Here is a 14336-nt window from a genome sequence, read left to right on the forward strand (position 1 = left end):
ATTAATAATTTTAATTCTGTACCCCGTATATATAAAAATCAAATAAGTGAGATTTCAGTTTAAGTCTAAGACTGAAAAATATTTAAAATTTTAATAAATTTTCCGGAAAAATTAAAAATTAAAACAACTAGACTGTAAATCTCTAAATATTATTCAATTAAATATTCTCATTTCTCTCTATACTCTTTCTCTTTTCTTTTTTGTCATTATCATTTTATATGACAATATCACTATAATGAATTATTGTTCTCATCCAAAATATATAGGTTGAATTTTCATATTCAACTATATACTACATTCATACACACTATAAATATGAAATACATTCTAACAAATACACAATAAGCGTTATAACGCCAAACCTAAATAATATAATATTTTATACAAAAATATTAAAGAGAAACAGAAAACAAATCTGTTGAATGTTTCTCTGTTTTCATTAATTTTCTATATATGTACATGCATATATCTGTTAAATAGTATATAATATAAGAAGAATTTTCTCATTATAAGAATAACTGTGCAGAATATGATGCGAATAACAAAAAAAAAATACAAAAAAATTTTCCGGATTTTTGTTTATATTCGTATAATTGTATCGTATTATTTAATATTAGCTCTCATATTCTTATTGTATAGTGTGATATTTTTTCTCTATTTTTACTCTCCTACAATTTTATTGTAAATTTTGTATAACATCTGTATAAATATGATTAAAAGCGTTAATAGAATATACGTATACAGAAATAAATTTACATGTTTTGTAATGTTATAATTATGTACAAGAGTGTGTACGTATATAAAATTTAAACTTTTATACAAAATTTAATCTGCAAAATAAAAGTGGAACATGTGAATTTATTTTGTTTTTCTTTTTATTTAAATTATAACTTTTTACGTATATACTCTTGTGTATGTACATATTGCATTGTAATATGAAAAAAAAAACTAGTTAAAGTTTTTGACCTATAAAATTCAGTCTCTCGGTGAGCCTTAAATCGGTAAGAAGTAAAAAATTTTAAATCGGACACGTTCTAAATTGAAGAAAAAATAAAAAAAAAAGTGTAAAAGAAAAATAAATTGAATACATAGAAAAAAAAAATTGTTTTTTTTTTTTTTCAAATTTTGTTTCTTATCCTTTTCTAGGATATAAAAATATACAATTGTATTTACATATTGTGTGTATTTTTTACATGTGAATATAAAATTATTTTTCATTTGTTTTCATATTATTTTTTTTTTACATTTGGCACAATAAGTTATTGTATATAAAATAGGAGACAAAAAACAACATAATCGCAATTTACATTGAAACTTTTAATAATTTAACTAAAATATTTTATACACATGTACATACATAATATAATATATTGTCATAATATAATATAAACGTATTTATTCAAGCAGAGGCAAAAATTTTTTTTACTATTAAATATTGGTTTGTAAAAAATAATAATAATTTGTAGTGATGTTTTTAGCACAAGAAAAATAAATAAATAAATGAATAAAATTTTAAATAATGAAAATGCCCAGCTTACACAAATATCCTTTTTGACAATATTATAAGTAGTTGAATTAATAATGTGTGTATTTTAAATATTATACTAGTATAATTAATTTAACAATATTCATATTAAAATTTTAATAAATTGTGAAAGAGAAAAAAATTATTGAATAAATAAATTAAATACAAAACAGGGATTATGTACCTATACTCTGATATTTTTATATAGAATAAATAATGTTTTAAATAAATAATAATTTTTGCAACAAATTTAACATTTTTAGAGCATAATTTAATTTTTCCCTCTATTTATATTCAAACAATTAAACAATATTATAGTATAAATTTTATCCTTTTTCAAAAATACAAAAAAAATTTAAAATGTATTTAAATAATTGGAATACAAAAATTACAAGAAATATATTTTGAAAAATTTAATTATAAATTAAATATAATTTTATTTAATATTAATAAACCAAATTTTTAAATTTGAATAAATTTTTAATATAGAAATATAAAAATATCATTAAATGAATACTCGTCCAATTGAATATACAAAATTATTTTAAATTTTTTAATAAAATTTATTAATTTCCTATTATTTAAGAACATTTTGTTAGTGTTACTGCTTTTATTAATTTCTTTCTATACATTTGCATTATATGAATAAAATTAAAGGACATTATTTTATTAAGATTAATTTAAAATAAAACCTGAAAATGAAAATAAATTATAAATAAAAATAAATTATAATAACAAAATTATTATAGATATTAAAAAAATTTAGTTGATGAATCCAAAAACAATAATATAATTTTCAATATTTTCACATAGAAATGAAAATTATTTCGCAATTTTTTCGAAATTTATTAACATTGCTGTTAATGGTTTAGAAAAATTACAAAAGAAAAATTTATTTTGATTTTACTAAACATAATATTCTTTAATTTCCTCATTCAGAAATCCTCAGAAAACTGTGATTACTGCCTAGATGAAAATTTGTTAAAGATTAAAATATTCTAAATGTCTTCCTTTCTTTTTTCCATATTTCAAGTATAAAAAACCAACATATTTTGAACAGATGTTTTTTTGCACAAAGCAATATAATTTAAAATATCCGAGCATAGTTTAATTTTGAATAATAAAGGAAAATTATTAAAATTATATTATAAGTATTCGATCAATTATTGTTTGAAGTACCCAATCGTAAGCCCAAAATTTTATTATGGAATGAAATTAATAATAAGAAAATATGTAATTATATTTTCATATATAAAACGCCTACGAACAATTTACTTCTAATTTCTCAGCATTTTGCAATTGTTCTGATTGAATTTCCATACAAAGAACAATCGGGAAACAAAATTATGTTTTTTTGTTATTTTATCATTAATAAATTTTAAGAATCCTTTAAAATTTTAAAATGCACAATTTTTTTTAAACAAAATCTTAAAATTATATTTGAATAACCTTGAAAGCAGTTTTTATAGTTTTGTAGCCAAGAAACAAAAAAGGGTTTATTGTTATTACTTATGTCATTCATGTTCTAATTTTTTAAAAGCAAATTCACTAAACATATATTTGAATAAATGTCTCAGAATTTTTTGCGTGATTTTATTTTTCATATTATTATAAATTAAATATTTCAGGCATTTACTTCATTTTCAACGTTAATTACACTTTATTATTTTAGCTTTTATTATAGTGCATTAAATTTTTTACTTAGTTTATCTTAAGAAATTTCACAGCTCTCACAAGATCATCAACTACGTAATATATGACTCAAAAACTTTTCAATTATAATTAATTATTTTTAAACATGTTTTAAGTAAAATTTCTTATTTTTAAAATTTATTCAAAATTCAAATTACACTGTTATTCGTATAATAAAATAACTATTTATAATAATAAAATATTTTTATACAATTTTTATTATCTTCTTCATATTTTTATTAAAATTAATTTCAGATGCGCAACAAAAGTAAATATTAAAAACACTGACTTGCAATGCTATAAGTAAAACATGTGGGGCATCTATAATGTTGTACAATTATTCAATTAATATTATTTAACTTTATAAAATCTGATATTTTAATATAAATAAATTGTGTATAATTTAAAAATATACATATTGTGTATATGAATTTCAAGTTCTATCGTAGAACATTTTAAGAAAATTTAAATTATAAATTCAAACGCAAAAAAAAAAAAGAAATGTGTTAAGTACCTAAATACGCAAAAATTTCAGATTATACAAGTGAAAAATAAATTCTTAAAAATTTTTATATCAAAATTAATGATAAAAGATTTTTATTTATTGTTTTCTAGATGCAAAAGAAAACGTGAACTCAATTGTTAAAAAAATACAGTGAAAATTGATTTATTTACAAATGTAGTGCACCTAGAAGTATGCAAAATTAATGTATTTATATTTTCTCTAAGGAAATTCAAAGAAAATCAATAAAAATCAATTGCTAATTGCAAAATATTAAAATTTAAAATAATTTAATTAAAAAATTAAAAAAACAAAGAAAATTATTTCAATAAAACAAGACGAAAAATTTTTAAAAAATAATAATGATCACAAAAATATGAAAAAATAATAATGATGAAACCGAAATAAAAAGTAAGTAAGAAATTAAAATATTAAAAGAATTTTTAAAATATTAAAAAAGAAAAATTATATTTAATTTTTAATTATTTAATAAATTTTTATAATTTTTTAACAAATTTATAATTTATATGTGTACGTACATGTGTCATTGAAAATTATAGGCATATTTTATATATTGTAGGTTTTTCATGACAAAATGAAATCACAATACAAAATACAAAAAGAAATATATGAACAATACAAATATAAATGAAAGAAAACCAAAAATAACAAAAACAAAAATTTTCTTTTTTAATCAAAAAAAAAATTTTTTTTGGATCCTTTTAATTTTTCTTGTACTTTTTTTCTCCTCTTGTTATCTTTTTTTTTCTTATTATTATTATTCGCCTTTAATATCCATATTAGATGTATATATATATAATATAAATGATTAAATATTATACAAGTACCTACCTAGCTCTGTTTTTTATATTGCAGGTTATTCATATATTAAAATTTATATTTTATTAAAGATAACAAAAAAAAATTGTCAATATAATGTATATGTGTATGTATGTACCATTAATGTATGCTAAATAAAATTTATTCATATACATACATACGAACATTATGTACAGGGAGTTAAATTAATAAATTAATCCTTGATCTTGAATTTGAGATCTTGAATTAATAATAAAAAAAAATAATCATATTTTGTACAGTCCGGAACATGACCATTTAAGAACCAAACAAAATAATAAGAACAACACTGATTTAGTTGATAATGAATGTTTTCATTTATTATTTCTTAAAATATTTGATGGATGACGAGGCCATAAAGGTTATCTGTGACATTTTTAAAAACATGTAAATGATATTATATAAAATATGATTCTGAACACTAGACTTAAAATTGTTCAATTTTAACTTTTAATTAAAAAAAAAAAATAAATTAATAATTATGATAATTTAAACGATTCACAAATTGGAACCCTAATCTGATAAAATTCTAGTATATTAAAAAATTGCATTTAAATTCCATTAGAATAAATTTTAATGAGAAAATAAGCCCCGTATTTCCGATTTTCATAGATGCTAGACAGTAATGCTAGACAAGTTAACTGAATCGTACCCAAAGATAACAAATTTTAATAGCACAACTGTATCTAAATAAACTAAATTTAAAGAAATACATTTGAATTTTAATTTAGTCAACATGTTCACCCTTTAACACAATTGCTAAATTTAAAATTCCAAAATTACTAAAATTTATTGTAAAATTCTTATTAATTTTTACCAATTTTTATTGTGCGCCATCACCATGTCCAAGAATAACAATATTTGGTAAAAGAAAAATTCTTTTGTTTACACATTTTCCGACCTTTTTCCTTTTTTTTTTTGTCTTTTTTTTTGTTGCTATTTGATTTTTTTCTTTATTTTCTCTCGTTTTTTTCCTAAATTATAATTTTGACGAGATAAAGAGTTTGGTTTCATTTTCCTTTGCGTTTTTTTTTTTGTTCTTTTTTCCCAAAAATTCCTTTTTTTTTATAATATGTAGGTATAATTATTGTTGGATATAATTAAATTAATTTTTTGTATAAAAATTATCAAAATAAAAATAAAAAAAGGAGAAAAGTACAAAGAATAGTAAGTCCCCTGGTCAGAAAGAAAAAAAAAGGAGTTATTTTTTTAATTATAATAATTAAATTGTGGGGAAATGGAAATGTAGAATTTCAAATAAAATAAAATTTCCTTTCAGTAGGTATTTTATTAATATTTCTTTTAATATAAATGAAAAATGTTCACAATATTTTCCTTTAATAATAAAATATGAGTTATTTACATAACCCAAATAAAATATTTATGAATAAAATATTTCAATTAAAAATTTTCATGTTGAATAATTTTAAGAAAAATATTTAATATATCAAAAATTATTATTAAATGAATGCAACAAAATTTTATTTTTAAATAAATACACAAAGTGGGAAACTAAAATTAACAGTCTGAATTGTTGATTTAACAATAATGTTAGAGAACTAAAATAATTACTCAATTTTATTAAAATTTCGTTATATAACTGTTATAATGCAACAAATTAGCATTAATTAGACTAAAACTCTTTTATATCAAAAACCATGTGAATCTCTTAAGAAAAAATAATTGTAGTACCTTCACGACAGAAAAACTACTACTGAAATTTAATTCTACGCACCTCCAACAAAAACCTAATCAAATCAAAAATTTTTACCGCCGAACATCGTTTAATTCGTTAAAGTTCTAAAAATTACTAATGTCAAATAAAAGAATAAATACTTTCAAATGTTTTATTGTCAGGCATTACGTCACTGTAAGATGCTTGAAATTCATGGATTTTGGAATAGCTTAATATTCAATTTTGTGAAATAAAGCCTTCTTTTTATGATCGTCTGTTTTTTATTTACTTAAACGGTAGATTCTTGGTCTTGAATCTAGTATACAATATTTCTGATAAAAATTATTAGGTTTCACAAAAACAAGTTTTCCAAGAGTTTACTTAAAGCAAAGCTTATTCAAACAATTTTATTCCGTAAATTAATTCAAAATTGAATACATTACTTTTAAAATTTTCGAATTATAAATTCGACGACGTAGATTTAAGTAAACATTAATTTACCTTTTCACTTGACGTACGAACCCCAGGTATTTATTTCATTAACTGAAATTCTATAACAATATTAAAAACTATAGAGTTTACAATGATGCTCTCAATTTTATAAAAATTGCATTCCAACGACTTTATAAATATAGCAGGAGGCTATAACAATAATGTATGTGTATATAGAAGTTTAAAAATATTTTTAAACAAATTAAGACAAAAACAACAAAAAAAAAATGAAAAATTTGTAGAAGAAAAATTTGCTCAAATTTAATTTTATTGATTTTTCCTTTCTGTACTTGCTATATAAATTCCCCAGGTGTATTGTTTTTGAAATTATAATGTGAAAAACATTATTTTAGTAAATAAATTCTTCTTAACTTTTATTTATATTTCAATCATCTCAAGTATAAAAAAAAAAGTAATCATTACGCAAAAATAATACGAAAGCAAAAAAAAAAAAACAAAACCCCCATTATTTATTTTGAAAAGTTTACAAAGTATTGATTACATTTCAAATAAATGTTGAAAATATTTTAGATTTTAGAACATTTTAATAGCTAAATCGAAAGATTTTTTATTTCAATTTGAATTTGTGAATTTGGGATTCATTTTAATTGGAATCATTGGTATTGAATTTTTGATTTTAAATCATTTTAATTGAATATAAGAAAATTTTGCCAACGCAATAATTTTAAATTGATTTTGTATTATGTAATATGGCTAAAACGGATATTTCTAAATTTAAAGAAGAAAATTTTGAATACATTTAATATCCCGCAGAGGCAATTTACTTCAATTACAAAACCTCCAATCGTACAAATTTGAAGCGATAGTGAAATTGAGAAAAATTTTAACTCTGTTTTAAATAAAATTACACTTTAAATACAGCCGAAATAAATTTTTTTTTTTCACAAAATGTTGCATACTTTTAGGGGTTCATATATTATCTTTGCGTACAATCTCATTTTTGTACTTTTGACACAATCTTACTGTGATTTATTAAATTTTTTATCAAAATATTTATGCAATTTACGTAATCTTAAAATTTTTTGTTTAATTTACTTTTCGCTTTGCGATTTCGCGTCAAAAAAAGTTTTGTGTATTTAGTGATCACATGTGTACGGTTATTTTTCTCACACGTTCTCTTTTAATCACACACATTTCTTGCCATCTTAATATTATTTTTCTAACTTCACCGCCCATTTTAAGTATATGCATAATAAAATAAAATTATTAAGAAAAAAAAATGTAATTAAAAAACTTTATCACTTACTTTGAAAAAAAGAAAAATAAAGAAAAAAAAAGCAAAGCAAATAAAAATCAAAATATAAGTGAAAATTTCAGTCCTTAAAAAATGTTTTGAATCTTAATGAGAAAATTATTTGAATTTTCGGGAGAAAAGAAAAACAAAAACGATATTAAAAAATTACGATTGAATATATGAAAATTAACTCAGTATGTGAATCCATATGAGACCATCATGTTTAATGAGCGTATTAAAAGATTTTTCTAAAACATTTTAAAGTAGAGGACCAAAAATTTAGCATCTCCCTTTGATGTAGATAATTAAAGAACAGTGTGATTTTATCACCATTTCTTAATGGTTATGTAATTTAATTTTTTTTTTTACCTCTATGATAAAAATTTTTATTTTGCTTATAGAATGCCAAATAAAATTGTTTTATCAGGCACTTATCTTAGAAATTTTTTCTTATACGAAAATATTTTTGAAAAAAGGAATTGGGTCTCCTACAAATAATATGATTCTATAAAATAATTGTGAATTTATTACAAATAATTGTGATTCTATAATTAATACGATTCTGTTGGTTCTCAATGCACAAATTATGGTTCTAGCGACCACAATAGAGCTAGATTTATAGTTTTTATATTTGGAATATTTTATTTTATTAATGTTTTAAGAAAAAATCCATCTTCACTGATGTTTTAATTATTAATATCTTGATTTTCATATTCTAAGCTTTTTCATTGATTAATATTAAATTTAATATTTTAAGAAAAGCCTTCAACTTTAATCATTTAAAGGAAATTTTTAAATTTTTACTTCTACATTGTTATTGCAGCAATAAAAAATGTTTTCACTGTAATTATTTTTAATTTGTATAATAGTTTGGCTACGCTTTTTCAAACTACAGCGAAAATTTAGACAAAAAAATGCAAAATCGGTATAAATTCTTAGAAATAATTTTTATAAAGAATCATTTACGATATTATTGAAATAATCAAAATATTCGAGGAATCGTAGCAATTGTCCAAAAATTTAGCAAAATTTTAATAATTTGGCAAAAAAAAAACGTTAAATTTTAAGTTATACTTTGTTAGTATAGATGCAGAGAAGTGGACGAAAATCGGGTAGAGAAAATGTAAATTTTAATACATATATGATTATAGATAGCTTATTGGGCTCAAATTAAGATTTCTTTTAAATCGAACAACAACAGTGTATGCAAACAGAGCATAAAATAAAATGACTTAAAAAATGTTCACTCGTGAACTGAACTCTGTTATATGTACATATGTCTATACTCGTATATACAGACAATGCAAAAAAATTTACAAAATTTAATTTTCGAACATTAAAATTCGTGAAAATTAACGCATAATTTTATTATTAATTTGAAATTGAACATATTATAATTGGAATCTATTTTTCATTCTAAATCTATCTACATAAATTTGAATGAAAACAAATCATATAGTAAACTAACTACATTTGACATTTACCAATATCTAAATTTTGTACAATAAATAATAAAATTTGTTTACAAACTTCTAATTAAAATTATTTACCCATTATCCATATATACACAACTATATATATATATATACAAATTACAAGTATAATAAACAAAATTTTTGTATATACCATAATTAAACTATTATTTTTTGAAATATTTTACTCATAAAATATGAAGTCATTAATCAAATAAAAAAATATTTTTTATTCCACTTTTTTTTTTGTTCTTTATTTTTGGTATACCAGCAATAAATTGAGGCACTACAAATTAACTCTCCTTTCTAATTAAAATTCATAAATATGCTTGAAATTTTTTTACAATAATTGTGTAAATACGTTAATTCTTATCTAATCGATAAAAAACATAGACAAAAACTGAAGAATAAAAAAATATTTACAAAAAAAAAATGCTTATGCTTCCCTCAACAAATTTTAATGATAAATTAAGTAAAACGCGACAGTAAAATCGCAAACAAATGAAAATAATTAATGAAAGTTATTAATCGAAGTATAGCATTTTTTTTTGTATAATTAAGGTTACCAGTTTATACAAATTAATTTTAATTCCAATTGAAATTGTTAAAAGTATATAGAGAGAGAAGCTTATGTTTATTTCAGTTTATAATTTCACATTCAATTTTAATGATATTATTTCAAAACTGTTATACTATAAAAATTAATTCAATAATCAATTATATATTAATTAACATAATGAGAAATTTACAATATTATTAATTATGATTATTGGCAATTACTTGATTTTAGTGTCAAATGCCAAACTTCTTTAATTTAAAATAAATTGTTGTCTGCTTTCTAATTTCATTAACTATTTCAACAATTTTAACTAATAAACTAATTTTATATTATTTCTTTTAAGAACTAAAACGTAATTGTAAAATATACAAAAGTTTGAAAGAAATAAACAGCTCCAATAAAAAATGTTCACTTTCTAACCTATTCTTTCTTTTTTGCTCCAATTTTCAAACCTTTGTTCTTTGCTCAAATAGAACTTTGCCCAATAAACTGCTGAATGTTAATAATTGTACTACGGCTTACTATTTTTTACTATACACCATTCAAGGTTTTTCTATTAACATTTTAATTGCACTTCGATTCCTTTATGAAAATAAGAAAGATTTAAATTCTTTAAGACGAGTACCTATAACTGGTTGGGTATTTTAATGAGAAGTAAATTAAAAATGTCAAATTTTCGAAGTAATTCTCTTGTAGATCGCAAAATGATTATGAATTTTTTTGTTTTATTTAAATCTAAACGTTTTTGCTCTTTTAGAATTATAAATAAAATTTTTGCAATTTTAAAGACAATCAACAAAATTACAACACAATATAGGGGGCTAATATGTAACAAAATTTGTTTGACAATAATTATTAAATTTGTTTTATTTTTTGAAATTTACTTTATTATTACTCATTAGATAAAGAGAAAGAATGAGAGTGTTTAACTCTCATTCTTTCTCTTTATCAAACATAATTTTAATTCCATGAATTTGAGAATGTTACCATAACATCAAAATACGTTATTATTCCAAATTATTGTGTAAGTAAATGTGAGTACAATATTAATTATCATTGAATTGTTAAAGTGCTATCTATAAAAACACAAGTATATAAAATAAATTATCATATATATATACTCGTATGTGTACTTAATGTTGAATCACATACATTAGTAATGAAATCGAAATCATACAGCGATTTTCTTAATTTTCTTTATTAATTAATTAATTTTCATTTTCTCTATATAAAAATAATATTTGTTTTTTTTTTTTCTTTATTGATTCCCATTTATATTTTACTATCACTTTTATTTTTATTATTATTTTTTATTGAAGTAATTTAGCTTATAAATAAACATATTATAAATGAATAATGAAGGATTTAATTTGTTAAATATTTATTTGTATATTAATGTATATAGAAAACCATAATATCGTGTTATTAATATTGATTAAAAAAAATTTGTTTACAATTGTTTAACCCTATTTGTCTACCGGGGTCATAATTTGATCCAACACACATTATCACAAACAGTTCTTCTTTTATAAGAATTTTTTTTATTTTAATCTAATTTGTGACATTAATATTATATATGATCAAGTTAAAGGGGTTAATGTACTACATCGAAAAATAACCGAATAAATTTTTAAGATAATTGAGTTTTTTTTTTTCTAATTTTCAGTTTTCTGCCCCAAAATATCACGTTTAAGCAACTATTACTCGAACTGAGTTAGTTAACCATTAATCCATTACTGATATGAAAGTCTATGAAAAGACAGCTTCAACAGCTACCGAGCTGGTATGGATATGTGTCAAAACTGCCCTTATGCGCCGGGTCTTCCCTCCCCTCCCTACGTCATTTTAATTTTTTTGACTACCTTGTATAAGTAAAAAATCAGTTTTTTGAAGTAATCACTTAATGAACTTAAATTCATATTTATAATACTTTTGTGTGCTATTAATTAAATATTAGATGTATATTGTTTATTGTTATAGATATATATATCTCAAATAAAATATATCATATATTAATAAATATATTTCTCAGAACCGGATTTATTATTATAGCACCCTACAGGAGAGTATAACGCCTGCAATAGTCGAGTGAATCTATTTGTATGATTGGCACCACTCATACAGATTTCAATAGTATTGACTTCACTTAAAATGTATAAAATTCGTAATTTATGGGATATAATATTAAAGCTTATGAAAAAATATTTAAAATCAGTTATAAATTAAACGTAAATTTTCTGCATTTCCTACGGGCTATACCGAACTCCCGGCTCTGTACATTGCATACAGTATGAAAAATAGAAGTTTGTTTGTATTACAAAAGGACTTGTAAATAGCAGTTATTATTTATTTTTTATTTTTACTATTTGAAAGGGTTTATGTACTTGTATTTTGCAAATATTTACACTTTGTGGTTAAAATTTTTAAATATTTTGTTTTATTACAAATATAAATATCTGCATAAAGGTAAATATTGGTTGGAGTTACTTATGATTTATGAATTTAGTATTCACAGCAGGTGACAAATTTATATTATAATTCTATATAAAAATTTCACGAATTTTCACTATATATACTTAGATGTGTTCAGAAAATTTATTACTTCATATGATTTTTGTAAAATCGTTGCAAACCACATTGGAAAAACCACGGGGAAATATTTTTGTTATTGTTTTCATATTTTAAAACTGATTGAGTGGTTTTATAAAAACACTATTTTCTGTTATATAACAGTAAATTCATGAATGTAAATAATTATACATATACACTTACATTTAATAATATAACAGTATACCTAAATGTAAATATTTTATAAAATTATTTTACGTTTTTATACTTGCAGTTTTGACTACTATAAAAAAGGACTATTTTTTTCTTTTATTTTTATTAAAAAGGCTTATCACTTTAGATAATTAAATGTCAATCATTTTGTAGGCATATACAAGTAAACTAAAATGTATGTAGATGAATAGAGCACATACTCTCTTTGGAACTTGTGTTAAAAACAATAAGTGCGTAGAAAAAACGATGACTGATAGCCTATTTACTAATATCAAAAATCAATATTTCAAATGAATTGATCTGATTTGGTATAAGAATATTAATAATCTGTACTTTAATAAATTGCCTACATTTAAAATATTGTGAGTAATTGAATAAATTGTAAATTCAACTAAAATTCTAAATTTAAGATTTGAGAAATGGTAATGTTTTGCTGTTTTAGATTTTTGCAACAGAATTTTATTTTCTTAGAGCTTTTGTCAAATCCCATTTATTAAATCACAATATTGAATCATAAAATGTTTTGGAGCAATAAAACTTGTGCAAATCTTGCTGCTCTTGCATATAACTATAATGCCTTAAATAATATAACAATAAAACACAGAAATTTCAATAATGTAAAGGTTGTAAATTATTCTTTCTAATTACCATTATTAATCAATATTCTCACTATATTCTCACGCTTAGAATAAATTCAAAATTTAAAAATTCACATCTTCTTGCAAGTTTTTAAAAATTATTACCAATTGATTTATTAAACTATTTTCTATTAGCTAATTTTTTTAATTAACTAATTATAATTTTCAGTACTTAATTAAGAAATGAATACAATCTTTAATTTGAAAATAAAATTTGTAAAACAATTTAAAAAATTAATTTTTTTCTTCACGATCTAAATTTAGATACCCTATATATTACTGGAAAATATTTATATTATATAGGTGTATGTATAAATTTTGTTCTAGTCTTTTAGCTACTTACTTGAATGAGTTTGTACAATGCGTAAAAAAAATAATCATAGATTCCCACAGTGTTTATATTATTGATATAACAATATTCAATCTTCTATCCGTTTTCATTTTATCCAATATAACAATTTTTATTTAGATAAACTTGAATAGCTATTTAAAAAAAATTTGATGTGGTCAGTACATAACCGACCGCATTTTATGTTGCATAGTTTAGTGAATGTGTTGTAGAAGTTTATGGAATTCTTTAGAATTTTAATCACGCTAGTAAGCATTTAGTTAACATTCCTGTAGAAATATGTAAATTTGACACTTAGTAGAGCTTCACTTTGTCCCACCCCAATTCCCTGAAAAATTAGTTAGTTCTCTAGTTAGTTTCGGTAACAATCAGAACTCAAATATCAAATTTCAAGAAATTCCATCGATTCGTTCCATAGATATGGTAAAAAATGTAAAATCGGTCCCCAGTTGGATATCCGAGCCCTGATCTTTCCAAAAAATCTATAGATTAATTGTTTTAAACGTACCGAATTAAAATGTTATATTTTAAAAAAATT

At 21.3% G+C, this 14336-nt stretch overlaps 1 protein-coding gene across 8 annotated transcripts in view; it reads left to right on the forward strand.

The window, feature by feature from the left end:
* Window positions 1-1469: 1469 nt before the first annotated feature.
* Window positions 1470-14336, forward strand: part of LOC129615699 (protein qui-1) — a 186074-nt gene continuing 173207 nt past the window's right edge. For all 8 annotated transcript variants that reach the window (XM_055531052.1, XM_055531053.1, XM_055531050.1 and 5 more), the window contains exons 1-2: window positions 1470-1583; window positions 3473-4130. The gene's annotated coding sequence lies outside the window, so the exon portion shown is untranslated. The remainder of the gene's footprint in view (window positions 1584-3472; window positions 4131-14336) is intronic.

Source organism: Condylostylus longicornis, unplaced genomic scaffold, assembly GCF_029603195.1.
Source record: "Condylostylus longicornis isolate FDR11 unplaced genomic scaffold, ASM2960319v2 ptg000145l, whole genome shotgun sequence".
Lineage (NCBI taxonomy): Eukaryota > Metazoa > Arthropoda > Insecta > Diptera > Dolichopodidae > Condylostylus > Condylostylus longicornis.